The sequence below is a fragment of the Sus scrofa genome, chromosome 13 (assembly GCF_054392235.1).
Source record: "Sus scrofa isolate SSC_HxYL_T2T_F1_AM1 chromosome 13, Sscrofa_HxYL_maternal_Yorkshire_Landrace_v2.0, whole genome shotgun sequence".
Lineage (NCBI taxonomy): Eukaryota > Metazoa > Chordata > Mammalia > Artiodactyla > Suidae > Sus > Sus scrofa.
In genome coordinates this window covers 215,520,539-215,538,066 of record NC_139395.1, presented here as the reverse complement: position 1 = coordinate 215,538,066, position 17,528 = coordinate 215,520,539, and the positions used below count along the sequence as shown (strand labels likewise).

General features: G+C 48.6%; 1 long non-coding RNA gene across 2 annotated transcripts in view; it reads left to right on the top strand.

Annotated features, from left to right (window-relative positions):
• LOC146397885 (uncharacterized) overlaps positions 1-4,370 on the top strand; it is a 35,665-nt gene extending 31,295 nt beyond the window's left edge. Inside the window, exons 3-4 of one of the 2 annotated variants that reach the window (XR_014825170.1) lie at positions 3-2,189; positions 4,283-4,370. This is a non-coding gene — a long non-coding RNA (uncharacterized LOC146397885). Of the gene's footprint in view, positions 1-2; positions 2,190-4,138 lie in introns of both variants that reach the window. The other variant, XR_014825172.1, reaches the window with a different exon arrangement.
• Positions 4,371-17,528: the final 13,158 nt, after the last annotated feature.

The following is a 17,528-nucleotide window of genomic DNA, read 5'->3' as shown; positions in this document are numbered from 1 at the left end:
AGTTTCTAGTTAAAACCAAACTGGCCCAAAGAAAAGAAAATACCAGCCCTGCCTCTGAGGGCAGCTACCTTGGCTTTTCCAGTATTTCCAGTCTGGCTGGTGGGAGAATGTCCTGGGAAGCTCACTACTTGCTGGGCTTGAGCCGGGAGTTGTATTCTCCAGGTTTGAGGATGAGGAGGAGGCCAAGACTCCAGTTGAGCCCTGGATGCAACGGGCTTTGATTGTTCATGCCGTTCACTCTAGCAAAGGCTGGACCTCTCCCACGAGACCAGGTGCAGGATGTCTACAGCAGGGCCCTGAGCCTTTATGGTCTTTCGAGGACTAACAGGTTGCGGAGGTGATGAGGAAACCGACTTCTTGTTTCTAAGATGTTGATCTAAAACCAGTGCCTCTAAGGGGGTGACTCCTGCTTTCCTCATGAGAAGATCTCCAGGCCTCTGAGGTGGTTACATGGAGAAAATTCGTGCCTGGACAGCCCTGCCCACCACAGTGACTCTGCCCCCACCAGATCTATCACCCTCCATGGACCTCAGCTGTCTCGGCACAGCTCCCTTTCTCTGGGTCTGCATAATTTCACCCCATGCCAATTCCTGCTTCCAACTGGTAAACCCCACACCCACTCCCCTTCCCCTAGTGCAGCCCCAGGTGAGGCCTCAGGCCGCGCTCCCCGTGCACTTCCGGTCCGAGCGGGGCTTCCTCCCAAGATGGCCGACACCGGAAGTGCCGTCCTCCGCGGGCGGGGCTCCTCCTGCTCCGCCGGAAGTCAGGACGTAAGGCTGGGAGCACGGCAGCCATGCCCTCTGCCAGGTGGAGACCCGGATGACAATATGCTGCTGTCTTAAAGGGGTGGTTTTAAAATGTCTCTTTGGTATTTACTTAGAGGAAAGGCTGAGTTCTCTAAATAAATAAAGGAAGGGCCCAGTGGGAGAAAATAGCCCCAGGAGGTAGCCTCACCCTGTCCCCCACCTGCAGAGAATTCATTTCTGGCCCCAAATTGGCAGCCCATCCCTCCCTCTACTCCCCCCCAGCAAACAAAAGCCCCACAGTGAATGGCACCCGCCTGTCTCGGAAGACACTGTCCTACACAGGCCCTTGAGAACCCCGCATTCCAGGCCCTATTTAAGTACTCGTCCCCTCTCCCCCGCTGTTTCCCCTGAAGGCGGATCTAGAAAAGACTCTCTCTCTGTCTTGCTACTGTTTTCAGTGATGCTGCAGCTGTTCAGCTGGCCCACCCTGGCTAAAAGGAAATGTGGTTTCTTTCCAACGGTACTGGGAAGCCTGAGTGCTCCCTGTTCCTGGAGGGGGTGGCTCTGAGCCTGCCTGCCCCTTGCCCACCACTCCTGGCAACCGGGGCACCCCAGCATGTGTCAGATAGGCCATGACACAGAAGGTGCACAGAGGTTAGACAGGATTGCCCTTTGGGTCTTTAGAAGGGTAATTCTGCCTTCTGCCTTGATGCCCTCTTTGTATGCCCAGGCCTCAGTACTGCTTGCTTACAGGGCTAGTTGCCATCTCTCCCCAGTGGCTGGCAGAACTTCACCCTCTGCTTCTCCATTTCCATGAAGGTAACTTGAGCTGCCTGGAAACTGGCTCTCTGACATCCAACATAATACCCTTCCTTTGTCCTTTGAGGCAAGTCCAGAGTAACCACCCAAACACCATTTACCCAAAACAAGGGGTCAAAACTGTTACCTAGATCATGAAACACCGGGTTGCATGCTCCCCCTCCACCCACCCACCCACCCACAGCTGGCAGAGAGAAAGACCAAAGCAGAGTAAGTGGTGTGATTTGCAGAACACACTCAACTGAGGAGAGCACTGAAAATACTGTCTAGTGCAGGGTGCTGAGCTGAAGGTCCCAAAGGGGACAGGCCTCCCTCCCTAGCGCTCATCCTGAGAGTAAAGTGTGTGTGTGTGTGTGTGTGTGTGTGTGTGTTTAATTACATATAATTTTTAGGGAAAGTATTTCTGAGGCTAATGGTATCAGAATGAATTGGCACCGTGCAGGGTAGAGTTAAACAACAGGAGTTCCTGTCGCAGCACAGCAGAAATGAATCCAATGAGGAGCCACAAGATTGAGGGTTTGATCCCTGGCCTTGCTCAGTGGGTTAAAGATCTGGCATTGCCGTGAGCTGTGATGCAGGTCCCAGATGAAGCTCGGATCCTGCGTTGCTGTGGTTGTGGTGTAGGCCAGCTTCTGTAGCTCCAACTGGACCCCTAACCTGGGAACCTCCATATGCCGCAAGTGCAGCCCTAAAAAGCTTTAAAAAAATTAAACAACAAATGTGTGTGTGTATTTGCAAAAAGTAACAGCACTGCTAGTAGCCAAGGCACTCCCTCTATTTGTGAAGCGGGGCCAGGCTTTTTGTTTAGTTAACCAACCCCAATCCCTTTCCATTTCCACATAGTAATTAAATACTCAAGCAAGTTGTCTCTGGGTTTTGTCACCTGGTGGTGGTGGCCATGATGCCTGGGAGCTTTGGGTTCCCTGCCACATGGTCCACCGGGTTGCATGCTCCCCCTCCACCCACCCCCCCCACAACTGGTATTGCCTGTCACTAAAAATATTCACCAGCCATGGAAGAGAGCAATATAGGAGTTGTAGGTTTTTTCTTTGTTAATATGGACCAGAGTCTCTCGAGCTTTATTTAGAACATGACTGCTTTATGCAGCCCCTTGCTTCAGGACCTGTCTTTGGCAGACTGATGTTTGTTGCTATTTCTTGTAGCTCTTTTTGTTCTGTGGTAGGTACTTTGTTCCATATTAATTTCTGGAATAAAATATTAATTTTTGGTCCAGAAATTAGTACTTATTTTTACTTAAGTCCAAAGCACATGGAAGGGTGTGGTGTTAGAAGTGAAACTGCTTCCCCCCAGTCTTGAGCCTTAGCTCCACTTCCCAGAGACGACCCCTGTGAACAGACAGAGCCTTGGGAGGGTTCTCTGCATGATCAAAGTATATGTGCTGCTTTTTTTACGCAAATAGGACCAGACTCAGCCACTGAGCTTCACCTTGCTTCCTTTACTTAAAATGGTGTCATGGAATTCTTTCCACGTGAGACCCTTGAGAAGCATGTAATCTTTCAAAGGGGTGTACTGTTCTAGTTTATGGATGTCATCAGTTAGCTAGACACTCGTTGAGGACATTTAGCTTTTATTTAGTGGGTTTGTTGGGTTTTTTTTTCCTCCCACAGAGTCCATGAGTATTGGACAATGGATTGTGTGCCTTTGCTTGCTTTAAAAGTATAACTCTAGGCTGAATTTCTACAGTGGGGCTAAAGGGTAGTCACAATTTACATCTTGATAATTCATCCCAAATTGCTTCCCCAAAACGATACAAACAGTCTGATAAGGCAGTATAGGGCATATAGTGTAAGTATGGGGCATAGAGCATGAGTATAGGGCAGTTTTTTGGGAATCACAATGGCAGCTCAGTTATTCACAAACGGACATTGACAGGGCATGAAGTCCTCTCTTGCATCAAAGCCAGATGATTTGGACTGGATTAAGCCAGGGAGGAATTTAACTATGGACATCTTTCTGCATTTCCCTTCTGAAGCTAAATATATAAGATTGGGGCAGTTCTGGGTGGTTTTCTTTTCACTGCAGCCCCTTGAGTTCCTCTTGTCCCAAGTTCAAATTGCTGTGTGTGCATTGGGTGACGGCAGCAGCTTTGGGGTGATGTTTTGGGGTCTCCAAGCCTTTGCAGAGATGGGGGAGTTCTGGAGTGAGCTGTTGACTGTGGGCTCAGGGTCTGGGGTTCCCCGAGGCATACTGTTTGGGGATTTCTTTTTACCTCTCTAGTCATCCTGTCCTTCACAACCCAAGTGCTTCTGTTCTTCAGCCCTTTTCTACCTGTTTTGTCCACTGTGAAATTATTTAGGAGACTGATAGGGCCATTGTTCTGGGGTCCCTTCCTTCGACAGCTCAGGGTGGGCTTTCTGCAGTGCTTCCCAAGCTATTTGAGGTGAAGGACTACTCTTTTATTTCCAATCGGTTATGGACTGATACTTTTGCAAAACACTAGAAAAAACTGAATTACTAGAAAAATGAAGTAAAAAAATAAATACAAAATACAAGCCCAATTTCTTTTTATTACATTTAACAGACATAACATTGGAGTTCCTGTCGTGATGCAGCAGAAACGAATCCTACTAGGAACCATGAGGTTGCGGTTTCGGTCCCTGGCCTCAATCAGTGGGTTAAGGATCTGACATTGCTGTGAGCTGTGGTGTAGGTTGCAGATGTGGCTCGGATCCTGCATTGCTGTGGCTGTGGTGTAGGCTGACAGCTGTAACTCCAATTCGACCCCTAGTGCCACAAGTGTGTCCCTAAAAAGCAAAAAAAAAAAAAAAAAAAAAAAAAAAAAAACATACTTTGGTATATTGTTTTTTTTTTTTTCTCTTTTTAGGGCTGCAACCTTGGCATGTAGGAGGTTCCCAGGCTAGGGGTCCAGTTGGAGCTACAGCTGCCTGCCTACACCACAGCCATGGCAACACAGGATCCGAGCCGGATCCTTAACCCATTGATTGAAGCCAGGGATCGAACCGGCAACCTCATGGTTCCTAGTCAGATTTGTTTCCACTGCACCATGACAGGAACTCCACTTTGGTATATTGATATAGAAGCATTTTGAAATGCTTGCTCTCAATTTCTGTTCTCATCTCATTGGAGGTGAGGAACCGTTGGAGTCACACTGCTTGAAGTAGCCCCCAGAAGCATCTGCGGGTTTCCTTTCCATCCTAAGTCCTCTCTTATTTCACTGGGAGAGCCATTCTCATTTGGTAGGGGGGTTTGTCCCACGTTTCAGCCATGGAGGCCGTGGGTCAGTCCCCAGGATTAATGTTGTTGTTGGGTTTAGCTTGGGGCTCTGCTGCACTGACCGTAGTCCCCTTTCCACACAGCTTTTCCGGTGTGGGAAGCAGTAATTCAGGTGTGAATAAAAGAGAAGTGATAGTTTTCCCTATCAAGCCATTAAAACTTTTCAATGTGCTTTTTAAATTATTTTACACTTTGTGAGATACTCAAGATGGATCGTAATAGAAGGGAAATTGTGAGCAACAATCCCTCAAAATATGAGATTTTAAAATTCTTCTGTCTTTAAAGGTGCAGGCTGTTTCAATTTTAAATACTCAGAAAAAGTGGTTTTCAGACTGCCTTTTGGAAGTAGCGGGTCACAGCGGCATCTGGTGGAAATTGGTGATATAACAAGTGGAGTAGACAAGGCAGAAAAATTAAAATGCAGCAGTTTATAAGTACTGTTAATTCATTAATTAAGAGAATCAGATTTTTCCGCATCTCTAAATTGTGAAATTGAGTTGTGGTTTATAATATATGGCACATCATAGTTTAAGACTTTTTCTTTCTCAGTGATGCTTTGCCTTACAATTGATAACGTCTTAGTTTTGTCCGAATATGATTTTTCATGTGAAACTTTGCAAGATGTTCATTCAGCCATTTTCTCAGTATTATTATTGAGCATCTCCTTTATACCTATAACCTCTTTATTTATTTCATTAATATATTCACTCTTTATATTTTAAGTGTGTTATATTCAAAACTCTTACAATGCCTAATGTGGGTCTTTCTGCTTTATGATACATTAATGAATCGATATTAATGAGACCTAATGCTATGAATTTAAAAATCCATTACTGGAGTTCCTGTCATGGCACAGCAGAAATGAATCTGACTAGGAACCATGAGGTTGCTGGTTCGATCCCTGGCCTCGCTCAGTGGGTTAAGGATCTGGCGTTGCCCTGAGCTGTGGTGTAGGTCACAGACACGGCTCAGATCTGGTGTTGCTGTGGCTCTGACATAGGCCAGTAGCTACAGTTCCAATTAGACCCCTAGCCTGGGAACTTCCAGATGCTGTGGATGTGGCCCTAAAAGGACAAAAAACCCCAAAAAACTAAAAAGAATGAGGTCTCCTTTAAAAAATAATAATAATAAAATAAAAATTAAAAAAATTAAAATCCATTACTGACTAGGTCCAGTAGTTCTCAATGCTGACTGCATTCAGAATTGCCTGCAAATGTTGTGAACTATAACTAGCCAGAAAACATTGCTCAGAGATCTTATCTGATTGGTCTAGGGATGGACCCCACACCTTAGGAGCTTGTAAGGGCTTCCAAAGCTTCTACCTTCTAATGTGCAGCCCAAGCTGAGACCTTTCTCCTGCATTTAGACCACATGCTTTTTAGATTATATAGGGTTTTTTTAATAGTTGAGAAATATTCGGCATTTTGTTTTATAGTAAGCCACTCATTTCTTATAGCTATCATAATTATGAATGCAAAAAACTCCATGTATTTAAGCAATAATGAATAACACAAAAGCCCTGATATTCGAGAAAAATTCATTCCTGAAGACACCGTCGTTTAGTGTATCATCAAGCAATGGACAGGCCTTTGATTCTAACACACACACTCACTATTATTTGAACAGCACAGTGAGATCAGGAATGCTGAATAAGTATAAAACAGTAGCTATAACATTTACAAGATGTCACAGTAATGTATCTTTAATAGGCCATAACCCTGCCAAGTAAATGTTTACCAATAAAGGAAAAAAAAAATCTAAGACATCATTTGCTTGGAATACTCTCTCATTGGCTGTGAGCACACTCTGTTAATTCCAAGACTGGCCCCGAAGCAGACTATAGCGATGGTATAATTGCCCTTGACCTTCTGGCTGGGACCAAAGTAGAATGTGATACCTAGCAAGCCACAGCAGGGATAAGAACAGTGTTTCATGGGAGACAGTTTCCAGAAGAAAGGCCTTCATTCATTTCTGGGGCCCACCAACTGCTGACTTTCTAATCTGGTACAAATGACTGAACTCATCATACCTCTTACTCTGCAAGATGCACACAGGATAGCAACACCAACTTCATCAGCTACTGTGGATATTAGAGTTAAAACATATAAACGTGAAATGCACACGGGCAGCAAAGGGAGCCGCACTTACTATCATTCATGGTGGTTTCTTCTTACCACTTTTCGCTCATTGCAGAGTCAAAAGACAGTGTTTTCCAGAATACTCACGGCAGCATGGTACAGTTAACCCCTTCTAGCCCGCCTCATCCAGCCTCTATGAACTAAGATCCATATACAAACAATAGCTGAGGGGTTCCTGTTGTGGTTTAGCAGGTTAAGAACCCAAGATACTGTCCTTGAGGACGTGGGTTCGATCTCTGGCCTTGCTCGGTGGGTTAAAGATCCGGTGTTGCCTCAAGCTGAGGCATAGGTTGCAGATGGGGCTCTGATTCAACCCCTAGCCCTCGAACTTCCATATATGTCACAGGTGCGGCTGTAAAAAGAGAAAAACAAAGCCAAAACCAGTAATTTCGCCTTTCTGGGCTTCCTTGGATTTAATCAACAACTGGGCTTTTAAAATTCATCCTGAGGTGTTCTCTCAAGGATCGAGTATCATAGTCCTAAAATATTCTCGTTTTAATCTTCCCTCCTTCCACCAAAAACAACCTCCATCCAAGGCCAGGGATTGGCTGGGAACCTGCCGTGTGTCCCTTTACATATAGAGAGAGAACCATGGCTCCTTGAACTAAGGCCAGGCTGCTGATGAGAGAGATGAACAGAGCCTGAAGTCTTTGTTCACAATGTGACCTATGGGTGTGGGCAGAAGAGCTGTGTCCAGGTCACTGCCACAGGAACTATGGAAGGGAGATAGTAGGAAGAAGAGCTTCTCATGGGAAAAAATTGGGAGTTTGTGGGCCCATTCTCTAAAACCCATAAATTCTAGTTGAATTTGACTCAGCCCTAAATGTCCCAGATTTCACCCAACGTAACTTTGAGCACCACCCTCCCTGGGATCAAAGGAGGGGGGGCCACATCTCAAAGATCTTGGTTATGTCCTGAATAGATTTTAAACTCTACCACCCACACTTGTGAATCTCAAACGGGCTTTTCACCTTTGTGAAAAGGAAATGCGGTGTAGACAGAAGCTCCCATTAACAGTGTGGTTTAATGCCCTGCAAACTAGTCACTATAAACCCAGAACTTTCCTCAATTCTCATCGTGCCAGTAGACACTGGGCTGATATGCTTAATGCAATTAGGAGCTAAACTTAAGTGAAATCTTTCAGCCCACAGTAAATCATTGTTCGTTCCTTCTTTGAGGCAAGAAAAGAAGGTACCTACTAGAGGAGGTCGTCACCAAGTGGCTGAGAAGGTGTGATCCCAGGAGTTACACATCCCTGCTCCCTCCCCCTTTATTAGCTGGGTCACCTTGGGCTGCTCACTTAACCTCTCTGAGTTTGCTTTCTCACCATTAAAGGGGATCTCATAATACCCTGCACATGGAGCGCAGATTAAATGAAACAGTGTAAATGGGCCAGCAGGTGCCATGATGGGGACACCATCCAAATGCAACATGGCCCCGGCTTGAAACTTGAGAGTAGACATCAAGAGGGACCAGTTGGGAGTTCCTGTTGTGGCTCAGTGGGTTAAGATCCTGACATAGTGTCTGTGAGGACACAGGTTCAATCCCTGGCCTTGCTCAGTGGGTTAAGGATCTGGTGTGGCCACAAGCTACGGCATACGTCACAGATGTAGCTCAGATCCCGTGTTGCAGTGGCTGTGCTGTAGGCCTGCAGCTGCAGCTCCAGTTCAACCCCTAGTCCGGGAACTTCCATATGCTGCTGGTATGGCCCTAAAAAGGAAAATAAAGGCAGGGCAGGGGGAGGGGAGGACCACAGGAATTTGCTACCAAAAGTTAATTGACTTTTTAAAAGATAAGATATGTAAGCCAAATAGGAGCTAAAAATGGAATACATCTCTTTCTTGGGAAATAATCCTTCAGAGCTTGTTGTGGGGCAGGCTGTGGCTCAACGTGTCCCACTGTCCCAAGTCATCCCTGGGCTGCCCAGGCTGGGGGCTGCCAAGTCCCAGGCAGCCTGATGCCCACCCTGTCCTCAGGTTCGCTCCAGGCCAAGGAACAGGCATGGGGAAGTGCTGTTTGGCCCTCCCCATGTTTCATTTCTTGCATCTGCCCCCTGATTTCTGTGAGAACTAGTGTTGAGCTCCTGGATCTGGGGCCGTGTGCTAACTTGTAATAAATAGACTAAAAAGGGGGAACTTTGCAGCCAAGCCAAGTCAAACACCACTGTGAAAACCTATCCTGAGTTGCCCTGAGGTGTTTCCAAAAGCAAAGCAAACATTAGAACTGAACAGCGTGCTCTAATTCTCCACCCGTGGGGGGGAGGTGGGGGAGGGCCAGCAGGAGGGCAAGGTAGACTGTTGACGGCTGGGGCAGGCTTCAGGCTCAGCACCATCCAGGGGCCACTCCAGAGGCCCCCCAGATTCTGCCACTGGCCTTCTGATATTGTGAGAATGTCAGTCCTCCATAGGGAGTGATGGGTTAGCTGGGAAGCAGTGCATCATCTCTGGCTTTGTCCCAGCTGGCTCTGTGACCTGTAATAAGTCACCCGTTTATCTTCAGTTCTGCGAGCACATCTAGAATCAATATTTATTGTCCACGTGTCTAGATCAGTGATTCTCAACTTGACCACGCATCAGAATCACCAGGGGCCGGGGCCAGGGCTGACGTAAACACTAAATTCCTGGACCCACCTCCTACAATTCTCCATCAGCAGATCTGGGTCGGGGCAGTTAACCTCCCTTTTAACAGGCAACCCTGCCAGCCCTGAAACGGGCAGACCTAAGACTCACCCTTGGAAACTCTAAACTCTAGATCCACACTCTAACACAATTAAATTCTAATCCCAATCGTGTTGTGTTGACACTCCCCCACTGACTCAATCCCTGACAAGTATTTCTCTGCAGAAACCCAAGCCCAGAAAGCAAAATGGCCACATTTGTGCAAGTTTTAAGTGAAAACTTACTGCGTCTCCTCAGTTCCTGGATTGTGCTGGGGGTGGGGGGACCAGAAGCACGGTTGGGCCTTGGCCTTCACGAAACCTAAAATCTACCTGGGGAGATGTCTCCTTAGTGAAACAAACACCAGCGGACTGGAGAGGCAGCGAGCAAGTCAGGGATGGAGAGACTTCCGGCCCATCCGGAAGCAAAGGATAACGGGTGGCTCTAGGGACTGGAAACAAAGGTTGTGAGTGCAGCTTAAGGAGCTCCAGAAAGGTGGCAAGGAATCGCATTCAGCAGAGCAAGCATGAGCTGAAGGACAAGCTGCTCTATGGCATGGGGGAAGGGCCCTGCTGGAAGGGAGGAGGGGGAGGGGAGGGGGAAGGAGGAGAGGTGGGTGAGGGGAAAGAGGGGAAGAGCAGCATGACTGGGGCTTGAGGGGTGGAGAGCCGAGAAGGGCAGGGTCTGGGAGATGGGGCAGGGGCAACCACCTCAATAGTTGGATGATGCCTGTGCTGGGGTTAGGGGGCAGGTTGAAAATTCGGGTGCCAGAGTTTAGACTTGGTTAAATAGGTACAGGTGACTGGATGTCTTCGTCAGAGCATAATGTTAAGAGAAGGGCTTCTTCTGGAACAGGGCACAAACAGTCAGAGATGAGGTGAGCTGCAAGCCTGGGAGCTTCCATGGGTGATTCAATTCCACGGAATTCTGTGCACTGGGTTCCAAGGATTTCCATGTCCGTGGAGGACGAGGGTGTACTGGGTTGAACGGGTGTCTCCTACCCTAAATGCATGTCCTTCCTAGAATCTCAGAATGTGATCTTATTTGGAAAGGGGGCTGCTGCAGATGTAATATTAGTAGAGTTAAGATGAGGTCGCACTGAAGTAAAGTGGATTCTTCATCCACCACCACTGGCGTTCTTATAAGAGGAGAAAAGATACACAGACACTGAAGGGTGATGGCAGCCAGCAGAAGCTGGAGAGACTCGTGGACCGATTCTCACTCCGAACTACAAGAAGGAGCCAGCCCTGCCCACACTTTGATTTTGGACTTCCAGCCTTCTAATGTTTGTGGTTTTCAGACAGCCCTAAGCAACTAATACAGGGGGCTTGAGGAAGAAAAGAAGCTGAAGACACATCTATAGGGAGCGAAGGATGGCCAGGGGATGAAGAGGTAGGGCTGAAGCCCCATCACTGCACCTCCCTCCATCAGCATCCAGGGTGGACAGGCGGCACAGTTCTCAGGGGAGGAAACCGATGGACACAGCAGCCACCACACTCTGCTCTCCTCGCATGTTTTCTGATCCACCCTCTTCCACGTGTTTCCCAAACTGTTACCGCCATGGCCATGTGCTTAGGCAAGGTTCCTGAGCCGCCTCCAGAAATTAAACGTGTACCAATTGATTTTTTTTTCTAGGGCTAGAGGTCGAATTGGAGCTACAGCTGCCAGCCTACACCACAGCCACAGCAACGTGGGATCTGAGGCATGTCTGGAACCTACACCACAGCTCATAGCAATGCCAGATCCTTAACCCATTGAGTGAGGCCAGGGATTGAACCCACGTCCTCATGGTTACTAGTCAAGTTCCTTAGTACTGAGCCATGATGGGAACTCCCTCAACTGATTGTTAAGAGGGGGCCTTGTTCTCCCATGTAGGCATTGAGTCATTTCAAAGAGAAAACACAGAACCCCCATTTTCCTCCCTAGATTCTCGTCCTGGACAACCCCTATAAAATCAAAAATTGGAAAAGGCTGAAGGTAAATGGCCCTGATCACATGAAAATTCTTTTAGCGGCATATGGAGGTTCCCAGGCTAGGGATCTAATCGGAGCTGTAGCCACTGGCCTACGCCAGAGCCACAGCAACGCAGGATCTGAGCCATGTCTGTGACCTACACCACAGGTCATGGCAACGCCGGATCGTTAACCCACTGAGCAAGGGCAGGGACTGAACCCGCAACCTCATGGTTCCTAGTCAGATTCGTTAACCACTGCACCACGACAGGAACTCCGATCACATGAAAATTCTGACGGCTGGTTTTGCATGACTTTCGGGGTTCGTTGCCCGCCTCCACCAAACTGGTGTGGTATGTTGCTTGCTTCCTGAGGCTTGCCATCTCTCCCCCTGACACCCCAGTGACACTTCACCAAAGCCACCCTTCTGTCAGATCAGGGCCACTCATGTGCCCTGAGACTGTGCCACGTGGAAAAAAAGACACCTCATTCTGCCGCCTGGATGGCAAAGACACCTTTATCCGAGTGGCTGGATTATAAAAAAGTGGCTCTGCTGAGTGAGCCCCTAGAGGAAAAGGACATGACCCCTGGGGCAGGGAAGCGAGCTCGGCCAGCAAAGCCGTGGGGGTTTCAGCTCCCAAGAGGCCCACGTTTGCACAGAGCTGATGCTGCCCAGACGGAGGGCCCCAGTGCGGAGCTAAGGCTGTTTTCTCATCTCTATATGCAGCCGAAGGACCCTGCTGAGGGTGCTCCCCGCTGTCTGCGGGCTGCTGGATGCTACACCACTTCCTGTGTGTGTCTTTTCCAGGAGGAAAGCTTTGCTCTGATTCTTATCCATTTTCAGGTTTCTACCACCAACACCAGGCTGTCACGGAACACACCCCCAACGTGTCTGTTGAACATAAGTGCACGTGTCCAGTTCAAGCCTGGAAACCTCTTCTCTTGCTCAACCTCTTGTCTTGCTGCCGCTATACAAATCTTTTTTCCATCAGTTGTCCTATTGGTCTTTAATAGCTAAATCCAGACAAGAGATGTAAAATAAAATTCCATGGGGAAGGGAAGGTCAACTTTTAATCCTCCATGACTGGAGAAAAGGCATTATTATTGTTATTGTTATTATTTTACTGGTTTTCTTCTCTTTCTGCTTGCCCTTGTCCCAACTCACAAAGGCACCCCTTTGCTGTCAGCAAAGTCACTCTGGAGTTCCCTGGTGGCTCAGTGGGTTAAGGATCCGGCATTGTTACTGCTATGGCTCTGGTTACGACTGTGGCGCAGGTTCGATCCCTGGCCCCGGAACTCCTGCAGGTCTCAAGCACAACCAAAACCAAAACAGGATCACTCTGTGCCATCACCACCAGTGACTGAGACTAAGAAACACTGACCACCACGGAAAACCATCACTTCTGCCTATTCCCTTTGAAACTACCCTGAAAGCAACAGAGGAAATTAAACCGTGGCTTTCTCGAGGCTACCCCAGAGCTGGCTCACCCGGAATAACATCCCAGGGGCTGGCAGCAGGTCTGGAGCACAGCTCCTAGCTCAGCCCTTGAAGGGTAGGTCACGCAGGTGTCTCAAGGTGGTTGGGACCCCAGTGGGGCAGTTAAGGTGACAGATGTGACCTGTGAGGGGGGACAATGTCTCAGTTCCATGGTGATGAAAGAAGGAATGACTGCTCGGCCTCATTCCGGCTTTCCTGGGCTCAGGTCAGGCCTTTTAGATGATTTGTGAGAAACCTTTGAAGTCTGGTCATTTCACAGCTCCCGCTGGGCCTGCTTGAGTTTGCTGAAAGATAAGAGTTATTGGAGATATGAAAGATCAATGTAAAGGGAAGAGGAAGAAAAAAAAAAAACAGACTTGAGGCCGCTTCCTGTTGGAAAGCAAAGAAAAGCTGTGTTCTCTGCCGTCTCTTTGCCTTCCTCCCCCTGCTTCTTGATGGGGTGGGAGGGAGCCCCCAAATGAAGGGGGAGGGGCATTTGCTCTTAGGGCTCCAGATCAGATGGTTTAAACCAGGAAGGGGGAGCAAGGGCTGCTTGAGGACATGCCCTGTGTCCTCCTGTGCCCTGAATTCCCCAAGGAGTCAAAATCTGGAGGAAACTTATACCCTCTAGTCTGCTCAGATTGAGCACGATCCTTCGGAAAGCTTACCTTCTGGAAAACCGTGTATTTCAGCTCCCTAGGACTGCAGGAGCAAAGAACCAGAAACGGGCATCTGAAACAACTGAGTGTACATGCAGAACCGAATCACTCTGCTGTAGGCAGAGATGTTGACAACTTGGCCAATCAACTAGATGTCGATAAAACTTTAAAAAATGAAAACAAAAAAAACCACAAAAAACACAAAAAACCAACTGAAATGAGTTCTCTCCAGTTCTGGAAGCTCCAAGTCCAAGACGAAGTCGTCCACGGGGCCAGGCTCCCTCTGAAGGCTCCAAGGAAGGCGCTTCATCTCTTCCAGGTTCTGGACGTTGCCAACAAGCCTTGGCACCCCTTGGCTTAGGGCAGTGTCCTTCCAGTCCTTGCCTCTGCCTTCATGTGGTGTCCCCCTGCGGTCCTCTCTGTGACTGTGTCTAGGTTCAGCAGTCAGATTGGATCAGAACCCACCCACTGGACCTCATTTTACCTTAATCACCTCTGTAAAGACCCCTTCTCCAAATGCAGTCTCATCCTGGGGTGCTGAGGGGTAGAGCTTCAACAGGAATTCTGGGAGGCACACAGTTCAGCCCATAACCATCATCCTTCCAAGGATGAGATGGGAACGCAGACTCACTCCCACCATCCGGGTGTCCGAGGGCCACAAACCTGCCTCGTTCATTCCCACGGAGCCTCTGCAAGGGGGACAGAGCAGTTTCCTTTGTCATTCATCTTACCTCTGGGCCCTCTGGCTGAAACCATCACCCTCAGTGGAAATTGGTCCATCAGGAAATATGTATTGGTAGTTTCCGCTCCCATCAGTGCCCTTCTCTCCTCCCCACCCTCATATCCAAGATGGCAGCGGGTGCACAGGGAAGCTCGTGGTCCCCACGGGGAGGGCACAGGTCTCCTGGTCTTGTCCTTCCCCTGCAGTGGTGCCTTCTGCCAGGAAGCTGTGCTGGTCCTGGTGAGTGAGCTGACACGTGCCCTTCCGGGGGTGCACGGCTGCATCTGCCTTTTACATCCAGCTGATGTCCCCACTAAAGGCCATGAATGGAGGGCTTAGGCTTGGGGGCTCTCAGGTGTGACCACGTCACCTTGAAGACCCCTAGGGCTGGTAGGATATCCACTCCATCTCTGCCTAAGGTGGTCCCCTCACAGCCGCTAGCTCCCAGAAGGCTCTTGGTTACAGGCTATCCTGGCTCGGGGGCCACTGAGGATCCCTGGGTCCCCTCTGCACTGCAGAGAAGATGAAGGCCCTCGGGCACCGTGGCTGCAGTTCACTCATCCCATCTTCCTGCAGTGGTGCTGTACTCCCCAATACCCACGTGCCCCTGTGTTGCCATGGGGTCATCCAAGCAGAAGACAAGCCCATCTTCTCTGGGCCCCCACCCAGGACGTTCAACTTGGGGCAAATTGGGGCAAAGGTATGTGGCCTCTGGCTTCCCCCACCTCAGCTTCCATCCCCACCCTCATCCGCCAGCGCTGGAAAACTCCTGCGTCCCCCACTCCTCGTGCAGAAATGCGTATGCGATGTCCTGAGTTTTCTGGATTGTAAGGACCTCAGAGAGTAAATTTCAGGGTCTGGATCTTGATATGGTAAATAGAAGATAAAGGAATTTTAAAAACGATCTTTTGGGAGTTCCTGTTTTAGCTCAGCAGGTTAAGAACCCAGAGTATCCACGAGGATGCGGGTTCAATCCCTGGCCTCGCTTGATGGGGCAAGGATCTGGCATTGCTACAAGCAGATGCAGCTCAGATCCCATGTTGCTATGGCTGTGGTGTAGGCTGGCAGCTACAGCTCTGATTCAATCTCTGGCCTGGGCCCTAAAAAGACAAAAAAAAAAAAAAAATTCTCTTGCCAATGCCCAGCTTTCCAGAACACTGTCTTGGAATTGTCTTGTGGTTCAGCAGGTTAAGGATACAGAGTTGTCACCATTGTGGCTGTGGTGTGGGTTCAGTCCCTGGCCCCAGAAGTTTTGGATGCCATGAGTGTGGCCAAAAGAAGAAGAAGAAGAAGAACACTGTCTTGCTGGAGATATAAAAGCTATGTTAGATATCAGAAGCCCTAAACCTAGTGCCTCTTGCAACTTCTTCCCAAGCCCTACCTCCTCGGGAAGCCAGAGGGCAGCCCTCTCTACATGCAGCCCCCAGCTGAGCCAAGGCTTTGAGGGTGGCTCCCCTGTCCATGGAGCTGACCCTGAGGTTCTTTCTCAGGCCATCTTCTTATTCCTTGAGCCCAGGAATCTCCAGCTCTTCTCAAGTGGAAGGACAACAAACTCTACAAACAATAAAGCTTAAGAATTATTTCAAGATCCATTCTGCCCTCCTCCCGGACCTTGATTCTTAACTCAGGGGCCAAGGATTTGACCAAATTCCTGGTTCTCTTATGGCCCCACCTCCCCTAGCCTCAACAGCTCCCAGCCAGCAAGGGGGTTGGATGTGGCTCCTGTGGCTGCCGTGATGCATCAGCACAAACCAGGAGACTTAAAAGTGACTGAACTTTATCCTCTCACAGTTCTGGAAGCCAGAAGTTCAAAATCAAGGTGTCAGCAGGGCTGGGCTCTCAGCCACATTTGTGACCTACACTGCAGCTTGCAGCAACGCCAGATCCTTAACCCCCTGAGCAAGGCCAGGGATCGAACCTGCATCCTCATGAACACAAGTCACGTTCATAACCCGACGAACCACAATGGGAACTTGAAAGCTGCATGGATTTTTATATAATCACCTTACCCCTCCCTTCAGCTGTCGGAGCTCCTGCAAATTCTGGCTGACAGCACTCGCTGGGCACACCCCTCCTCCTTCGGAGACAGCCCTCCCCCTCCCTCCTGGTCTTTTATGACCATTTGCTTATCTGTTTATACCCCTTTTTGTTCCAAAAAGGATTTCAGGCAGACGGTTTTTATTACCAGGCTAAATGAACACAGCGAGACCATGTAGCAAATACAGGCTTCTCTGCAGACATAAATTTCCATGAAGCCAACATGAAAAAACCCAAAAGCACTTGGAAATTAAAATGAGGCTGTTAAGTTTGACATTCGGCTCCCTTTCTTTTCATGATGCACTGAAACAGTATGTTTCCCCGCTGTCCTGCCTTTGCAAAAGCTTGGTGAGCACTGCCTGGTTAATTGGTTTATGGCAGAGGCTTCTAACTGAGACGGGAGATTCTGGGTTATTGGGCTTTGGAGACAGTAATGAGGAGTTCCTGTTGTGGCTCAGCGGGTTAAGAACCTGTCATAGTGTCCCTGAGGATGTGGGTTCAATCCCTGGCCTCGCTCGGTGGGTTAAGGATCCAGCGTGGCTGCAAGTTGTGGGGTATCTTGCAGATGTGGCTCAGATCCTGTGTTGCCATGGCTGGGGTGTAAGCCTACAGCTGCAGCTCCCATTCAACCCCTAGTCCAGAAGCTTCCATATGCCAGAGTGGCCAAAAAAGGAAAAAAAAAATAATAGTAATAAAGGTGTCTCGTCTTATGACCTCAGAAAGGAGATTATGAGGAAGGACCCTCATTTGCAGACCAGAAACATACCCTGAGGTCGAGGCAGCCCTGAGCAGCTTGCCGGAGTCAAGGCTCAGGGAAGCCACCAACCAGGGTTTAAGGTCCAAACTAGTGGAGGCCATCCAGGCCTCCTGACGTCACATGATGAAAGGAAGCTCTTTCTCAGGCTCAAAGTTGTTCTCCTTTTTACCTTATTTACAGAGAATTGGAAAGATCTGGCTTCACTGCTCCCAAAAGTCATTTTAGGAGTTCCCATTGTGGCACAGCAGAAACAAATCCGACGAGTATCCATGAGGACGCGGGTTCTATCCCTGGGCTCGCTTTGTCATGA